This window comes from Myotis brandtii, unplaced genomic scaffold, assembly GCF_000412655.1.
Source record: "Myotis brandtii unplaced genomic scaffold, ASM41265v1 scaffold1260, whole genome shotgun sequence".
Taxonomy (NCBI): Eukaryota; Metazoa; Chordata; class Mammalia; order Chiroptera; family Vespertilionidae; genus Myotis; species Myotis brandtii.
Genome location: NW_005354426.1, coordinates 249374 through 265233, shown reverse-complemented (window position 1 = coordinate 265233; position 15860 = coordinate 249374). Strand labels below are relative to the sequence as shown.

The window sequence follows — 15860 nt, the reverse complement described above, 5'->3', positions numbered from 1 at the left end:
GTGATCTTTAAAAAATATAAATCAGATCATTTCACTCTGTGCCTAAAAGCCTTAAGCGCTCCAGCAGTGGTCAGCTCTCCAGACAGAATCATGCCTGTAAGGGTGTTACACTGCTGGGAGAGGAATGCCCTGTCTTCTTCCTCCAGTTGCTCCCTTCACTGTTCTGGTGACGTGTGGCACTGGTGCAAGGCAGTACTGTGCTTCCTTGAGAGTAAGCTAAGCATCACTTTGGCTGCTTAGTTGTAGTGTGGGAGCAGACACAGAAAAAATAAATTTAAGCCTTAAAGATTCTAACAGCATTTCAACCCACCAAACGGACCTCTATCCTCCCTTCCCTACACTCCAGCCAGCCTGGCTCATCCAGCCTTGAGGAAAGAAGGCAGGGACAGTGCTGCTCAGGAAGCCAGTGAGCGTGCATGTGATCGGAAGTCTGGAGAGAGCTCCAGTTCTCTTAAGATAGAAATGGAGGGATGAATCTGCTGGAATCAGCCACCCATGAGGGGACTCTACTTTTCACTACCTGATGAGGGCATCACACCTGCATGACCCTGCCGTGCTCTCGCTCCCCTGTGGCATCCCAGGGGACCCATGAATCAGCCACAACAGGAAGCAGCTCTCTGGCCTTTGAGAATCCACAGACCCTCTGCAAAGCCCTTAAGCTCACACGGCTGATCTCAGACTACAGATCCCAGACATCTTAAATCCTGGGAAGCAGCCTCTTTTGACTTTTCCATTCTCCTCCTACAAACAATGCCAGGTCTGTGTCTTCTGTACACTGCTCAAAGATGTGTGAGGACCCAGTGGGTGGCAGCTGGACCTGGTATACCCTGGGACATTTGCTGAGTGGCCTCAGACCCAACACTGACACTGAGCTTGAACCTGCATCAATCTGGTGAACACCACTCACCTCTACCTGGGGACTCCCTGAGCACCTACCTCATGCAACTTGAGTGCTTCCAGAGGCTCTTTCATTAACTAAGACTAACAGGCACCCAGCAGATGGAGGCAGACAGGGAGGCAGAGCATGGTGTGCCCTGGGACTTTTGCTGACCTGTCCCCAGGCTCAATGCTAGTCAAAGCCAGCTTCGGTGCCCTACTTGGACCCTCCTGAGCTTACTCAGCCTTGGTAGAGGCTGTCACACATTGTGAATTGCTTTGTAGATGCAAATAGATTGCCCTGGGCCAGTCACATAAAGCATCTGACATTGTTCAGCACCAGAGTCCCTCCCCCAGGAAGCCCCAGGACCAACACGCCCAGTGGCAGCTTCCGAGCACATCAGAGCAGGATACAATTAGCCTCACAAGCGGCATATCCAAAGAGAGATCTAGGCCGGCACCAGAACCTGCTGAGCTGAATATCGCTCCACCTGGTCAACACCTGTCAGCAGCTCATATACTGCACTGTAGGCAGGGTACACTGTGGTCCCAGCCAACTAGCCTGAGCATCGACTCAATACATGCATGGGTCAATAGCCATCAAGAATCAACTACCACAGGAAGGTTCACACATGGGACATCCCTGGAGCACTCAACTCAGGTGATCAAGAAAACCTTGCCACTGGGTTCCACAGGACACCTACTACACAAAGTCACACTACCAAGACTTGGATTCTAATACAAAGAAACAAACACACAGAGGCAGCCAAAATGCAAAGAAACATGCCCCGAATTTAAGAACAGGAGACACATCCAGAAAAAATGCTAAATGAAGTGAAGGCAAGCAATATACCAGATACAGGGTGTTTAAAAAAAAAATGGTTGTAAGGATGTTAATAGAAGTTAGGCGAAGAATGGATGAAATCAGTGGGAAATTGAAAACTGGTAGTAGGCATGAAAAAGAACATTTAAGCCATATAAAAGATCCAGTCAGAAATAAAGAGTACAACCTCTGCAATGAAGAATACACTAGAGGAAATAAATAGTTGGATGAAGCAGAGAATCAAATTAGTGATTTGGAAGAGAAGGTCACAAAAGACAAAAGCAGAAAAAAGAAAAAAAATTATTTTTAAAAATGAGGACTGTTTAGGGGACTTTTGGGACAACATGAAGCATAACATCTACATTATAGGAGTACAAGAAGGAGAAAAGAAAGATTAAGGGACTACAGCCTATTAAAAGAAATAATGACCGAACACTTCCCTAACCTAGGAAAAGACACAAGTACAGGAAGTGCAGAGTCCCAAAAGAGATGAACTCAAAAAAACACGACACCAAGACACATCATAATTAAAATGACAAAGATTAAAGACAGGACATCTTAAAAGCAACAAGATAAAGACAGTCAGTTACCTACAAGGGAGTCCCATAAGATTGTTAGCTTGTTTCTCTGCAGAAACATACGAGGCCATAGGGGTTGGCACAAAATATTCTAAGTAATGAAAAGCTAGGACCTTCAACTAAGACTACTTTACCCAGCAAGGCTGTCATTTAAAATTGATGGAGAAATAAAGAGCTTCACAGACAAGAAACAGCAAAGAAGTGTGTTACCACCAAACCATTAGTATAAGAATTATCAAGAAGGAATAAAAGGGAAACAGAGTTAAAAGAATAAAACATATCTATGAATAATCACTTTAAATGTAAGTGGCTTAACTGCTGCAATTAAAAGACATAATAGCTGAATCGATAAGAAAACAAGAACCATGTATATGCAGTCAACAAGAGACCTACCTCAGAATGAAAGATATACAGACAAAAAGCAAGGAGATGGCAAAAGATATTTTATGCAAATACAAACGAAAAAAAAGCTGAGGAGGTAATACCTATAGCTGACAAAATAGACTTTAAAACAAAGGCTATATTGAGCAATAAGGAAGGACACCACATAATGATAAAGGGAGCAATCCAACAAGAGGATATAACCCTTGCAAACATGTATTTCCTCAACATAAGAGCACCTAAATGTGTAAATCAAGTCCTGATGTACATAAATGGAGAGTTCAACAATAATATACTCATAGTAGGGCATTTTAACACCACCTTGGCATCAATGGCTGGATTTTCCACACAGAAAATAAAGAAGGAAAGAGAAGCCTTAAATAACACACTAGATCAAATGGATTTAATTTGTATCTTCAGAGCATTTCACCCAGAAGCAGTAGAATATACATTCTTTTTAAGTGGACGTACAACATGTTTTAGGATACACCACATGTTAGGGCACAAAAACCAGTCTCAGTAAATTTAAGAAGAATGAAATCATATAAGGAATCTTTTCTGACCATAACTGTATACAACTGGAAGTCACTGAGAAAAAACTGATATACAGGTGATCTATTACTGAATTGTACACACCTAAAACCACCATGCCCCAATAAATTTATTAACAGAGAAATAAAAGCAATGAAAAGCAAAAAAATAAAATAAAAATCTGGAGATACATAGTGGTGAGAATTGCATGTCAATATACGTAATGTATACTTAACTGTGGTTAAAACTCTAAATCTTATATTTATTTGACCACACTAAAAATTAATAATATAGGATTTAAAAAAACAGAAAAAGAAAAAGATAAATCTGCAAAACATAGAAAGTCTTGGAGGCTAATTAACATGTTACTAAACAATGAATGGTTAACAATGAGATCAAAGACATAATCAAATGATACCTTGAAACACATGGAAATGAGAGCACAACAATCCTAACTCTATGGAACAAGCATAAGCAGTCCTAAGAGGGAAATTCATAACATTACAGGCCTACCTCAAGAAACAAGAAAAATCTGAAATACATCATCTAACTTTACACTTAGAGGAACTAGTGCAAAAAAAAAACAAACACAAAGACACCACAAAGTGAGAATAATAAAGGAAATAATAAAGATCAGAGCAGAAATAAACAAAACAGTAAAAAACAAACAAGAGATCAATGAAGCACAGGCCATGTGTGTCAGTGGTTAGAGCTATGGTCCACGCACCAAAGGATCATGGGGTCGATTCCCAGTCAAGGGCACGTACCTGGGTTGCAGGTTCATCCCTGCCCCCTGTTGAGGTGTGTGTGTGAGAGAGACAACCATTTGATCTGTGTGTCTCACATTGATGTATGTCTCCCTCTCTCTCTCTCTCTCCCCTTCCTCCCTCCCTCCTTCCCTCTTCTCTAAAAAAAAAAAAATCATTGGAAAATATATCCTTGGTGAGGATTAAAAGAAAAAACAACTTCTCAACAAACGCAGGTGTTGGACTGGATGGCTTCACAGTGTATTTCATCAAACATTCAGAGAAGAACTAATATCTGTTCTCCTCAAACTCATCCAAAACACTCAAGACAAGGGAAGATATCCAAGCTCATTTTATGAGTCCAGCATTATCCTAATCCCCAAACCAGAATAAGACTTTACAAAGAAAGAAAATTATAGGCCAATATCCCTGATGAACATAGATGCTAAAATCCTCCACAAAATATTGGCAAACTGGATCCAGTAATACATTAAAAAGATTACACACCATGATGAAGTGGGATTTATTCCGGGGATGCACATAAAAAACATGATACAGCATAAACAAAATAAAGAATAAAAATCACATGGTTATAACAATAGATGCAGAAAGAGCATTCAACAAAACACCTATTCATTATAACAACTTTCAGCAAAATGTGAATAGAGGGAATACACCTCAACATAATAAACATCATGTAGAAAGAAAGAATGAAAGAAAGAAGAAAATGAAAGAAAGGAAGGAAGGAAGGAAGAAGTTGCAGAAGATACAAATAAGTAAAAGCATATATAGTGTTCAAAGATAGGAAGAATTACCAACATTAAAATGTCCAATGACGTATTTCAGAGAGCTACAACAAACACATACACACACACACACACAAAACAAAACAAAATAAAAACCAAACCAATAGCCACAGTGATCTTGAGAAAGAACAACAAAGTTGGAGGAATCATGCTACCTGATAACAAACTATACTACAAGGCCATAGTAATAAATATAGCAGGGTACTGGCATAAAACAGACATATAGATCATTGGAACAGAATAAAAAGCCCAGAAATAAACCCATACATTTATGGTCAATTAATATTTGACAAAGGACACAAGAACATACAATGTGGTAAAGATAGTCCACTCAATAAATGCTACTGGGAAAATTGGACAGATATGTAGAAAAATAAATGAATGCAGACTACCTTCTTATACCATATTGAAGAATAAACCCAGAATGGATTAAAGACTTGAAAGTGAGATTTGAAACCATAAAAATTCTAGAAGAAAATAAAAGCAATAAATTTTCATAGCAATATTTTTTATTCTGATATATCTAGTTGGGTAAGGGAAGCAAAAGAAAAACTAAACAAATGGGACTACATCAAACTAAAAAGTTATTGCACAGCAAAGGAAACCATCAACAAAATGAAAAGATACCCACTGAATGGGAGAACATATTTGCCAAGGATACATCTGATAAGGGCTTAATATACAAAATTTATGAAGAAGTTATAAAACTCAACATCATAAAAAAATTAAACAATCCAATTTAAAAATGAGCAAAGAACCTAAATAGACACTTCTCTAATGAGGACCTGCAGATGACCATTACACAAATAAAAAGATGCTGAGCATCACTAATCGTCACAGAAATAGAAATTAAAATCACAGTGAGGTATCACCTCACATCTGACTGAATGGCTATCATCAATAAATCAATAAACATCAAGTGCTGGTGAATATGTGGAGAAAAGGGAACTCTCGTGTACTCCTGGTAAGAATGCAGATTGGTGCAACCACTGTGGAAAGCAGTATGGAGTTCCCTCAAAAATTAAAAATAGAACTGCTTTATGACCTAACATTTCCACTTCTGAGAATATATCTGCAGAAACCTGAAACACTGATCGGAAAGGATATATGCAATGCTATGTTCACTGCAGCATTATTTACAATAGTGAAGATTTCACAGCAGCCCAAGGGCCCAGCAGCAGATGAGTGGAGAAAAAGCTGTGGTACATTAACACAACAGAATACTACTCACCCACACACAGAGAAAGAAAATGAAGGAAATCTTACCTTTTCCAACAGCGTGGACGGAGCTGGTGAGTATTATGCTAAGTGAAGTGAAGTAAGCCAGTCAGAGAAATACAAGTTCCTTATGGTTTCACTTATATGTGGAATCTAATGAACAAAATAAACTACAATCAAAATAGAAACAGGCTCATAGATATAGAAAACTGACTGACAGCTGTCAGAGGGGAGGGAGGTTGGGGGACTAGGTGAAAAAGGTGAAGGGATTAAGCAAAGAAAAAAACTCATAGACACAGACAGCAGTTTGGTGATTATCAGGGGGAAAGGGGTGTGGTTAGAAGAGGATTTAGAAAGGATAAATTGTGATGGAAGGAGACCTGACCTGGGGGCAGGGGGGAGGATGGTGAGACACATAAATCAACATACAGATGATGTATTATAGAACTGTATACCTGAAAGCTACATGATTTCATTACCAATCTCACCCCAATAAATTTAATTTACAAAAATAGGACATTATGACACATGCTACAACCTGGATGGACCCTGAAGACATGATGCTCAGTGAAACAAGCCAGTCACAAAAGGACAAATATTGTGTGATTCCACTCACCTGAGGTCCCAAGAGCTGTCAGAGTCATAGAGACAGAGGTAAGAGGGAGGGGACCAGGGATGGGGGAGTGGATGCAGAGTTGTTGTTTAGTGGGGACAAAGCTTCAGTTGGAGAAGATGAGAACAGTGATGGAGATGATGGTGGTGACGGCAGCACAACAATATGAATGTACTTAACACTACTGGACTGTGCCCTGAAAAATAGTTAAAATGGTAAATTTCATTGTGTATATTTTACTGTGATAAAGATATACCAAAAAAAAAAAAAATAGAAGGCACTGTCCTGGGTGCGGGAGAATTGGGTAGAGCTGTTCTCCATCTGCCCTACATGGGTGGTTGGGTCACTGTCAAAATCCTGGTTGTGAGATTTTTATAAGATATTATTGAGAGAAACCGGGTCAGATTACATGGGCCACCTCTGCATTATCTCTTACAAATAATGTCAATCTACAATTATATTTTTTAAAGGTTAAAAAATAAAAGGGGTGGCCCAGATTTGGTTGTCTTGCCCCAGAGAATCTGGTCCAAGCAGGTCCAGTTGGGGTCTGGGCTGAGTATAAGGAATTGCCCACGGGCACTGGTAGTCAGTGGGATTGAGGGCCACCATCCAGACCAGTGACCTCCACAGCTATGTTCTCATCCCGTCACGGAGCTTCCACAGCCTTTAATACAGCTGCTGTGTCTCAGCCACTGCTAATGCGATCGCTCCGGAGAACAGCTCCTTCACTGTACCACCTGGTTTCTTAAAGGAGCTTCAAACCTTTTAACCATCTCACAAAACACAACAGAGGCAGCACAGTCCTCCCACAGTGACCCTCTGCTTCATTAAACCACATCCACCAAGTGACAAGGATGGGCCTTTTGTGCCATTCCAGGAACGCTGGGCCAGGGTCCCATCGACAGAGCAGATCCACTTCTCGGTGTCTTGGTTGGGTCCTGGGCCCAGGGCCCAGGAGTGACGCTACCCAAGAACAAGGATGAAGGAAGGGAGCATTGTTGTTGCAAGCACGTGCCTTTTAATCATCTACAGGTCTCAACTGCAGAAAAGATACTTATGCTCTGTTAAAGGTCAGAAAGGATAAATAATTTTTGTCTGTGTACTCAGCAGAGTGGTGCTCAAAATTAAGGTAAAAATAATACCTTGTCTTCATATGCTCTCTCCTTCCAGAGATGGCTCCAATTTGCCTGTCAACTTGACTGCGAGATGGAAGAAGTAATGCTGGTGGGTGAAATCAACACAAAATCCTCACCTGAGGATATTTTTCCATTGATTTTTAAAGAGAGTGGAAGGAGGGGGAGAGACAGAGAGAAACATCAATGTGAGAGAGACACCCTATTGGTTGCCTCCCACATGTGCCCTGACCGGGGCTGGGGTTTGAGCCTGCAACTGAGGTACATGCCTTTGACCTGCATTGAACTTGGGACCCTTCAGTCCGCAGGCCAATGCTCTTTCCACTGAGCCAAACTGGCCACGTGTGGGCGCGCACGTACAGTGCGATTGAAACTTCGTGGCCCATGTGCAGAAGTCGGTATTTTGTGGAAGAGCCACACTCAAGGGGCCAAAGAGCCGCATGTGGCTTGCGAGCCGCAGTTTGCTGACCACTGGTTTAAAAGAAGATGAGAGACGGAGTGTCACTCATCAAAGGTCCGACACCTTACTCTGTGGTCCAGTCAGGGAGGTTCTAATTGTCCATCAAAGACTGTATCATTAGGGTAATAATGTGGGCAGTCATGAAGAACTTTTCAGTGTCTGAACCCAATAAAATCTTGCTCCTTGTGGTCCATGATGTGGGCCAGGGAGCCACCAAAGCTCGTCCTCTCCACACAGTGACTCAGGGCTCCAGGGCTCCTCTAGCTTGTGGATTCAGCTGGCAATGAGCACAGACCAATGGTGTAGAGGTCGGACAGAGGAGTGGCCTGGGAGGAGCCACTCATGGTTGTCCTTGCCTCTGGCCAGACCTGACTCACTTGGTGAGAGAGGCTCAGAAATGCAGAACAGCACAAACTCCTTGCATCTTGGCACATATGACAGCACATTCACTCTCTTGTTCCTGTACCTGTGCAGCCAGCCAACTCAGTCACCTTCAGAAAGAACATCCAGAGAGAATAATAAAATAAAAGTACCTCATGCCAATCCACATAGCACTTCAAAGTACTAAGAGTAAAAAAACTCACTGTCCATGCATTTCTACAGAAAGGTTACTTGCTGTCCAGACCCATTTTCTTCCTTCCTTTTCTTCTTCTCAAAAGAACCGAACATATCATTCTGGAGCCACCGAGATGGAGCAGGTCAATGGCTAGCTGTCCACCCAATGACAACAACCATGGTCTCAGAGAGAATAGTAACTGCGGACTCCAGAGAGAGCAGCAGTGGGCTGAGTGGGGAGAGAAGTGAGAACTTGACAAGTGACCAGCATGGTGGTGAGCTGATTTGTCTTGAAGGCAGTGAGTCTTAGCCCTGCTCTGTGAGCAGGACGGGAATGACTCAGAGAGGACTGGACCGGGGGCCTGTTGGAGCCAGAGTGGGGGCTGCCCTGGATCCTCCCCTCTTCTTTCCTGGCCTGGCTCTAAAGCCATGGCCTGGGCATAGCCCTTCAAATGTGAGGAAAAACCCATCTCTGGCGAGAACCTGGGAAAATGGGGCCCTGGACTCCAAAGTATTGGGGGGACTCCTGCTTATTTTTCTTATTTTTCTCTTGCCAGTTTTCCCCGAAAACTATCCTGTTATATGAAGCTTCCACACAGCTCATGGCGGGAGAGGAGTCTAAGATTCTGAGAGAACCAGAGCTTCTAGCAGAAGGACCGGGAAGGTGGCTGAGATCCAGGGGTAGAGGAGCTATGGGTGAGCTGGACCCTCACAGAGCACACCCCAGAGGCCAGCATAGGCTCTGCGCACACTGATGCTGAGGTCACCCCCAGAGCTTCCTAGACACAAGTGAGGTCTGAACTTTATAGGCCCCACAGCCTTACAGTGTGGGCTCTCACCTCTGCCACTCAGTGGTGGGAAGACAGACTGTGGAGCTTGTCCAGTAGGGGCAGCACATCCATCCCCAGCCTCATGTGAAGTCTGGAGGGAGAACGGAACTGCATGTGAATAGGCACAAGGGTCAAGTGCAAGAGGCCAGGGCAGTAGAGCCCCAGCTGCAGACCCACCACACCCTGCACTTTAGTTCCAAGTACAGCTCTTTTTTACAATAGTAAGAATTGTAGGTTTGACTTTGAAGAAAAAAACCTCAAATTACATTAGAGATTTCAATTTTTGGTTTGTCACATGTTCAATGGATGTTAGCTGAACCCAATGTGGTAATCATTTCACAGTGTAGGTAAATCAAACCATCGTGCTGTCTGCCTTAAACTTATACAGTGGTGTATATCAATTATTTCTCAATAAAGCTGGGAAAAATAAACAGTGCCTTAATAAATGGGGAAAAAAGTGGTTATAGATGCAGTGAAATGCATACACAATAACTAAAGAAAACAAATCAAAATACACACATAACAAATAGTATCATCTTGCCCTGGAGGCACGCTCAGTGGTTGAGCATTGATGTATGAACCAGGAGGTCATGCATAGAGTCCCTGTCAGGGCACATACCCTGATTGTGGGCTCCAACCCCAGTAGGAGGTGTGTAGGATGCAGCTAATGAATGATTCTTTCTCATCATTGATGTTATTATTTCTCTCTCCCTCTCCCTTCCTCTCTGAAATCAATAGAAACTATATTTAAATAAATAAATAGTATCACCTCAAAAAGGTATTTGGATATATAAATTTACCTAAGACAAACGGAAATACTTTGAAATGTTGACAGTGGTTAACCTTGGATAATGGAGAGAAGTGGTTTCTTTTACCTCATATATTTCTTGTAAATTTCTACTAATGATCCTGTATTATTTTGATAATGAGAACAAATCTTCTAAAAAACATTTAAATAACTATTTTTGGTTTAAAATGCATTTTGCATCCATGTTCAGTGACCATCCACTTATCTTTGAGAAACTTAAAAAGTGCTTTGGGTGTGAAATATCCTTTAAACTGCATTCTTGCACTCTAACAGCTCCTGAATGAGAACACTTGGCTTTGGAGATGCTGGGTCTGCTTGGAAAAAATAATGGGGCAGGGGCTGGGGCGCAGTAGGGGATGGGGCAGATCAGGAACCCTGAAGAGAGGCTCCTAGGCAGGATGCCTCAGTATCCACAGCACAGGCTGTATTTGAAGAATTCCTCATTGGAAGGCTGATTCAGATTTGATAAATTTTAGACATGAGCCATAGCTAATTTTCTTTTAAAATGGTTTTTGCTGTTCTTATTGCAAATCTATATATATAAAAAGCTAATATGCTTAATGTCCAACCGTCTGACCAGTCGCTATGACGCGCACTGACCACCAGGGGGAGATGCTCAATGCTGGAACTGCCGTGACGTGAACTGGCAATTTACAGAAAACCTGGAACCCACAAGTAACACTCAGCTTCCCCCAAGTGGGACACAGGCCCTGCCACCACCGTGAAGCGACACCCCACCAAATAGCAGCCAACACTGCCGAGACCCCATGGCGCAAAGCCCACAGCCCAGCCCAGCACAGAAATGATGGCTGTGGGCGCCAGGTAATGATGTCACATAGGGACACCTGGCTTCCTCTCCCTAGCGACTAGCCTCCTTGGAGTTTCTTCATCCCACTTGCTTTATAGCCAAGTGCAAACATTTTACAGTTTAACCAAATGTCTGTGAAACGTTTTCATGTGCCTCATCTCATTTCATCCTCACAGAAGTCCTGGAGTAGGTAGATAGGAGACTCGGTAGAATCCTATTTTCTTTAAATTAGCCGGAAAATGGAGATTTAGAATGTTTAGAAACTTGGCCCAGCTGAAAAGAAATAAGAAATGGTAGAACTTGAAAATGACTCCAGGTTTTCTCACTACACAGAATATAGTCAAACAGTGCTACAGTTAAATATTTCACCCTTTGTTCTCCCTGTATGATCTACAATAATAATCTGCTTCGTATTGATATCTACTGCTGTGGGTCACAAGGCAGGTAAGATCCAAATCAGACCATTGCTGATGGAGCACAAGGAGACAAATGCCATTTCTCATGCTGTGACCCCTGCTGCCTCAAGCCCTCTACAGTGGGGCCTTGACTTATGAGTTTAATTCGTTCCGAGCTCGTTAAGGAGCTCGTTAACTCAAATTACTCTGTCAACTCAAAGCAAAAAATCGGCAGAGAGACAGCTGGTATCTCAAAAAACTCGTTAGTCGGGACACTCGTAAGTCAAGGCCCCACTGTATATATAAAGCTCTCAGTGGTGCCAGTCATACCCATGTGTTTCAATCTGTCATTGTTGATCATGAGTTTGGTTGACTGTGATCAGAATGCATACTCTGATTTCAGGCCTTTGAAACAGCGATGGTCTATAATTGTAAATGTTTCCTGTGCACTTAAAGTGAACTAGTGCTCTCCATCTGTGGGGTGTGATTCTCTAAAAGTGTCAGGTCCAGTTGCTGAGAGCTAGTCTAAATCTCCTACACTCCACTGTTTTCTGCTTGTTGTTTTGAGATCAATCACCCTTTCAAGGTAGGATTTGGCAAATGCCTTGAGGGGAGATTGCAGGCAGATGTGGTGGCTACTTCCCTGTGGTTTCTGCCTCTCTGAGGTTCTGTTCCTCAAATGCCCAGCTGCTTGGGCACCTTGAATTTCAAACTCTGTTTCATCCTTTGTCCCATGGAATGACCACTTCCTACTTGAACTTCATTCCTATGTGGCTCTTCACTATAATCATGATCACCATACTTGGACATGATGAATGGCCAATAAATGTTATTATTCCTTTTTAATAATTGGCCTCTCCCCTCCATGGAGAGTTCCCTGTTCCCTCTCCTCCATGCCCTGTCCCCTCCATGTAGGGTTCTGTCTCCTCCCTGCCCTTCTCCCTTAAAGTGGGCTTCCCTTTCCCCACTGCCTGCCCCCTCAAAGTGAGGTTCCCTGTCCCCCTGCCAGCCCCCTCCATGGAGGGTACCTTCTCCTCCCTGCCCCTCCCCCTCAAAGTTGGGATCCCTGTCCCCCTGCCCTGCCTCCTCCATGGATAATACTGACTCCTCTCTGCCCTGCTCTCTCAAAGTGGGGTTCCCTGTCCTCCTGCCCTCCCCCTGCATGGAGGGTTTCCTATCCTCACTATCCGGTCCTTCCCAGTGGGGTTCCCTGTCCCCCAGCTCTGACCCCTCTATGAAAGATTCCCTGTCCACACTGTCCTGCCCCCTGCCTGGAGGGTCCCTTCTCCTAGACACACAATGTCAGGGCCTGGAATAAGCTCTGCCCCTGTCCATTCCCTTCCCTCAGCTCTCCTCTCCACCCTCCCCCGCTCCCCCCCTCAACACACACACACACACACACACACACACACACATATACACACACACCCTGTTTGACCAGGTAGTTAACTTTCTGGGGACTACAGATCTGTCTTGTCCCCTGGCTTGAGACAAGTCCTGGAGAAGCAGGACCCCTCACTGCCTGGCTTAATAGACAGGGGGGCCTGCTGGGGTCTGGCTGGAACTCTGTCCCCAGCTGCCTCCTGTCAGTACAGCAGCCAGCACTCATCCAGGTCCAGGGAGCACACGCAACCTGCACCCGAATGACAGGGGACCAGCTGCCCACAGGGAAGGAGCCCACACTGGGGCTCTTGGTCCGAGGTGGCGGCTTGATGGAGCCTCTCCACTCTCCTGCTTTCTCCCATTACCCAGGGCTCGCCAAGTTCCAATCCTTTGGGAAAGTGACTCCTTGGCTGCCCCCACAGAGCAAGGCCCAGGGAAACCCCAATCCTCCAAGTGTTTTTAAATACCTGACAAGCCCAAGTTCACCCTTGGAATGAACCCTTCACGCCCACCACAGCCACCACCACGTGGGACACTCCAGGCCGGGCCCCTGGGAAGTGCCAGATAGGCTGGAACCCGCACTCAGTTGCGAGGGGAGGGGGCGGAGAGAGGAGGTTTAACAGGGCTTTTAGGCAGGAGGCGCTGGGCGGGTGAGCAGGAGGGCACTCACCTTGGTGACATTGAGGAAGGTGGTCTGGCCCAGCACTGCCCCTCACCAGCTTCAGCTCCAGTTCCTCCCTCAGATTAGCAAGAGGATCCAGGCCACACGCGGGAGAGGAGCGCCTGCAGGATGGTGGCCTGGATTCCAGGCTGATGCACTTGGTCTGGCAGCGGGGCGGCATCCACACCAGCACGCCTCGGCCTCCAAAGGCTCCTCTGCCCGCGGGACCCTGGCGGACTCGGGCGAGGCAGCGGCGCGAGCCAGGAAGCCCAGAGGGTCCTGTGACTCGAAGTCCCTCCAGGCTAGTCCCCCTCACCCATGTGGACGCCTGTGGCCAGATCTGCCAGGCTGGCCTGCCAGGCTGGCCTGCCAGGCGCATTTGCCGCTGCAGCGCCACCTGGTGGGGCCTCTGCGCAGTACCAGGAGGCCACCCTGGGCTCCTTGCTGCCATCCTCCTTTGCTCAGTAGTGTGGGTTAACTCATCCACTCAGCATTGCTTACTGACAGTCTGTCCCTGCAGAATAATTTCAACACAGGACACTTCTGCGTTTTGACCAAGTCAGTGTCGAGAGCCAGAATTTTTCGTGAGGTCACTGGTTTGGTCATCATGATGTAGAATATCTGATCTTTTGACTTTTGACTTATTTTATTAAATGTTTTCTATTAAAGAAGGATATAATTTTTTGTAGATGTTAGAAAGGAGGGTATGTCATTATATTATGTGTATACCAGGTGTCAGCAATTTATAGTCAGTGGGTGAAATCTGGCCTATTGCCTGTTTATATATGTCCCATGAGATAACAATAATTTTTATTCACTTTTTTAAAGTTAGAAAACAATGAAAAGAATATTTTTGATACATAAACATAATATGAAATTAACATTTTGGTGTCCATAATTAATGTTTGGTGTCCATAATTACTGTTTGACTGGAAGGCAGACATGTACATTCATTTACATATTGTCTTTGGCTACTTTCATGTTACAATGGCAAATGTAGTAGTTATGACCAAGATGGTATTGTCTACAGAGCCCAAACCATTTACTACCAAAGCCTTTACACAGGAAGTTTGCAGACCCTTGTCCTTCACAGAGTAGATGAAGGCCATGTGCGTTATTATTAGCTCTGTATTTGGATTTCAAATGATTTTAAATGTCACATATTGCACATTTTAAAATCAACAAAATATGCCTAGCTAGTGTTGCTCAGTGGTTGAGCATCAACCAATGAACCAGGAAGTCACAGTGCTCTGAAACCCAGTCATTTGCCTGGGTTGCAGGCTCAATCCCCAGTGTGAGGTGTGCAGGAGGCAGTGGATCAATGATTCTCTCTCATCATTGATGTTTCTCTCTCTCTATCTCCCTTCCTCTCTGAAGTAAAAAATATTTTAAAAATAATAATAAATAAAATCAACAAAATATGGTAAATATTCACCAGTAAAGAAATACATACGTAGTTCTGAAATACTTACATGAATAAATATTACAGGGCAGTTAAAATCAATAAAGAACTATTTGTCTCAAAGTAGATAGATTTTAAAATTTATGATAATATAAACAAAAAAGTTCCAGAATATTACATAAAATATACCTGTATATAAATCCAGAAAGAACTAATACCACATATGGTTGATTGATATATATCTATAATAATAAGAGCATAATATGCTAATTAGACTGAACATCCTTCCAGACGACCTTCCGGACGAAGCCAGGGCTGTGAGGGAAGCCCGGGTCCTGGGTGGGGAGGGGGGGTGGGTAGGAAGCCCGGATCCTGGGTCCCAGAGGGAAGCTGGTGCTGGCAGCTGGGGGAAGGAAGGTCTACTCTTGCATGAATTTCATGTATCGGTCCTCTAGTATATGTAATAAATGATTAAAAACCTAAATTAGAGGAATGATTAGAAAATTTATAATGGAAATATAAAGAGAGAAATTGGACTGAAAAATTATACAGAGTATTACTGTATTGTATTATTTCTTTATTATTGTATTATGTTTATTTTTTATAATCCTCACCTGATGAAATGTTTATTGATTTTAGAGGGAGAGAAAGAGAGAGAGAGAGGGGCAGAGGGAGAGAGAGAAACATCTATGTGAGAGAGAATCATTGAACGCTGCCTTCTATATGTGCCATGACTGGGGATTGAACCTGCACCTTTTTGGTATATGGGACGATGCTCCAACCAACTGAGCTACCCAGCCTTAGAGTTTCATTATTTATTAAAAAATGAAAATATAAAGAAAGAGGGCAAGAT

General features: G+C 43.6%; 1 long non-coding RNA gene across 2 annotated transcripts; it reads right to left on the bottom strand.

The window, feature by feature from the left end:
- Window positions 1-6081: 6081 nt before the first annotated feature.
- On the bottom strand, window positions 6082-13957 carry LOC106724946. 2 transcript variants are annotated; one of them, XR_001360769.1, is made up of 3 exons: window positions 13615-13957; window positions 9560-9641; window positions 6082-6112 (listed from the first exon to the last, which is right to left on the bottom strand). It is a non-coding gene; the product is annotated as an uncharacterized LOC106724946 (long non-coding RNA). The 2 variants fall into 2 exon arrangements; XR_001360770.1 differs by lacking the exon at window positions 6082-6112 and adding an exon at window positions 6540-6768.
- Window positions 13958-15860: the final 1903 nt, after the last annotated feature.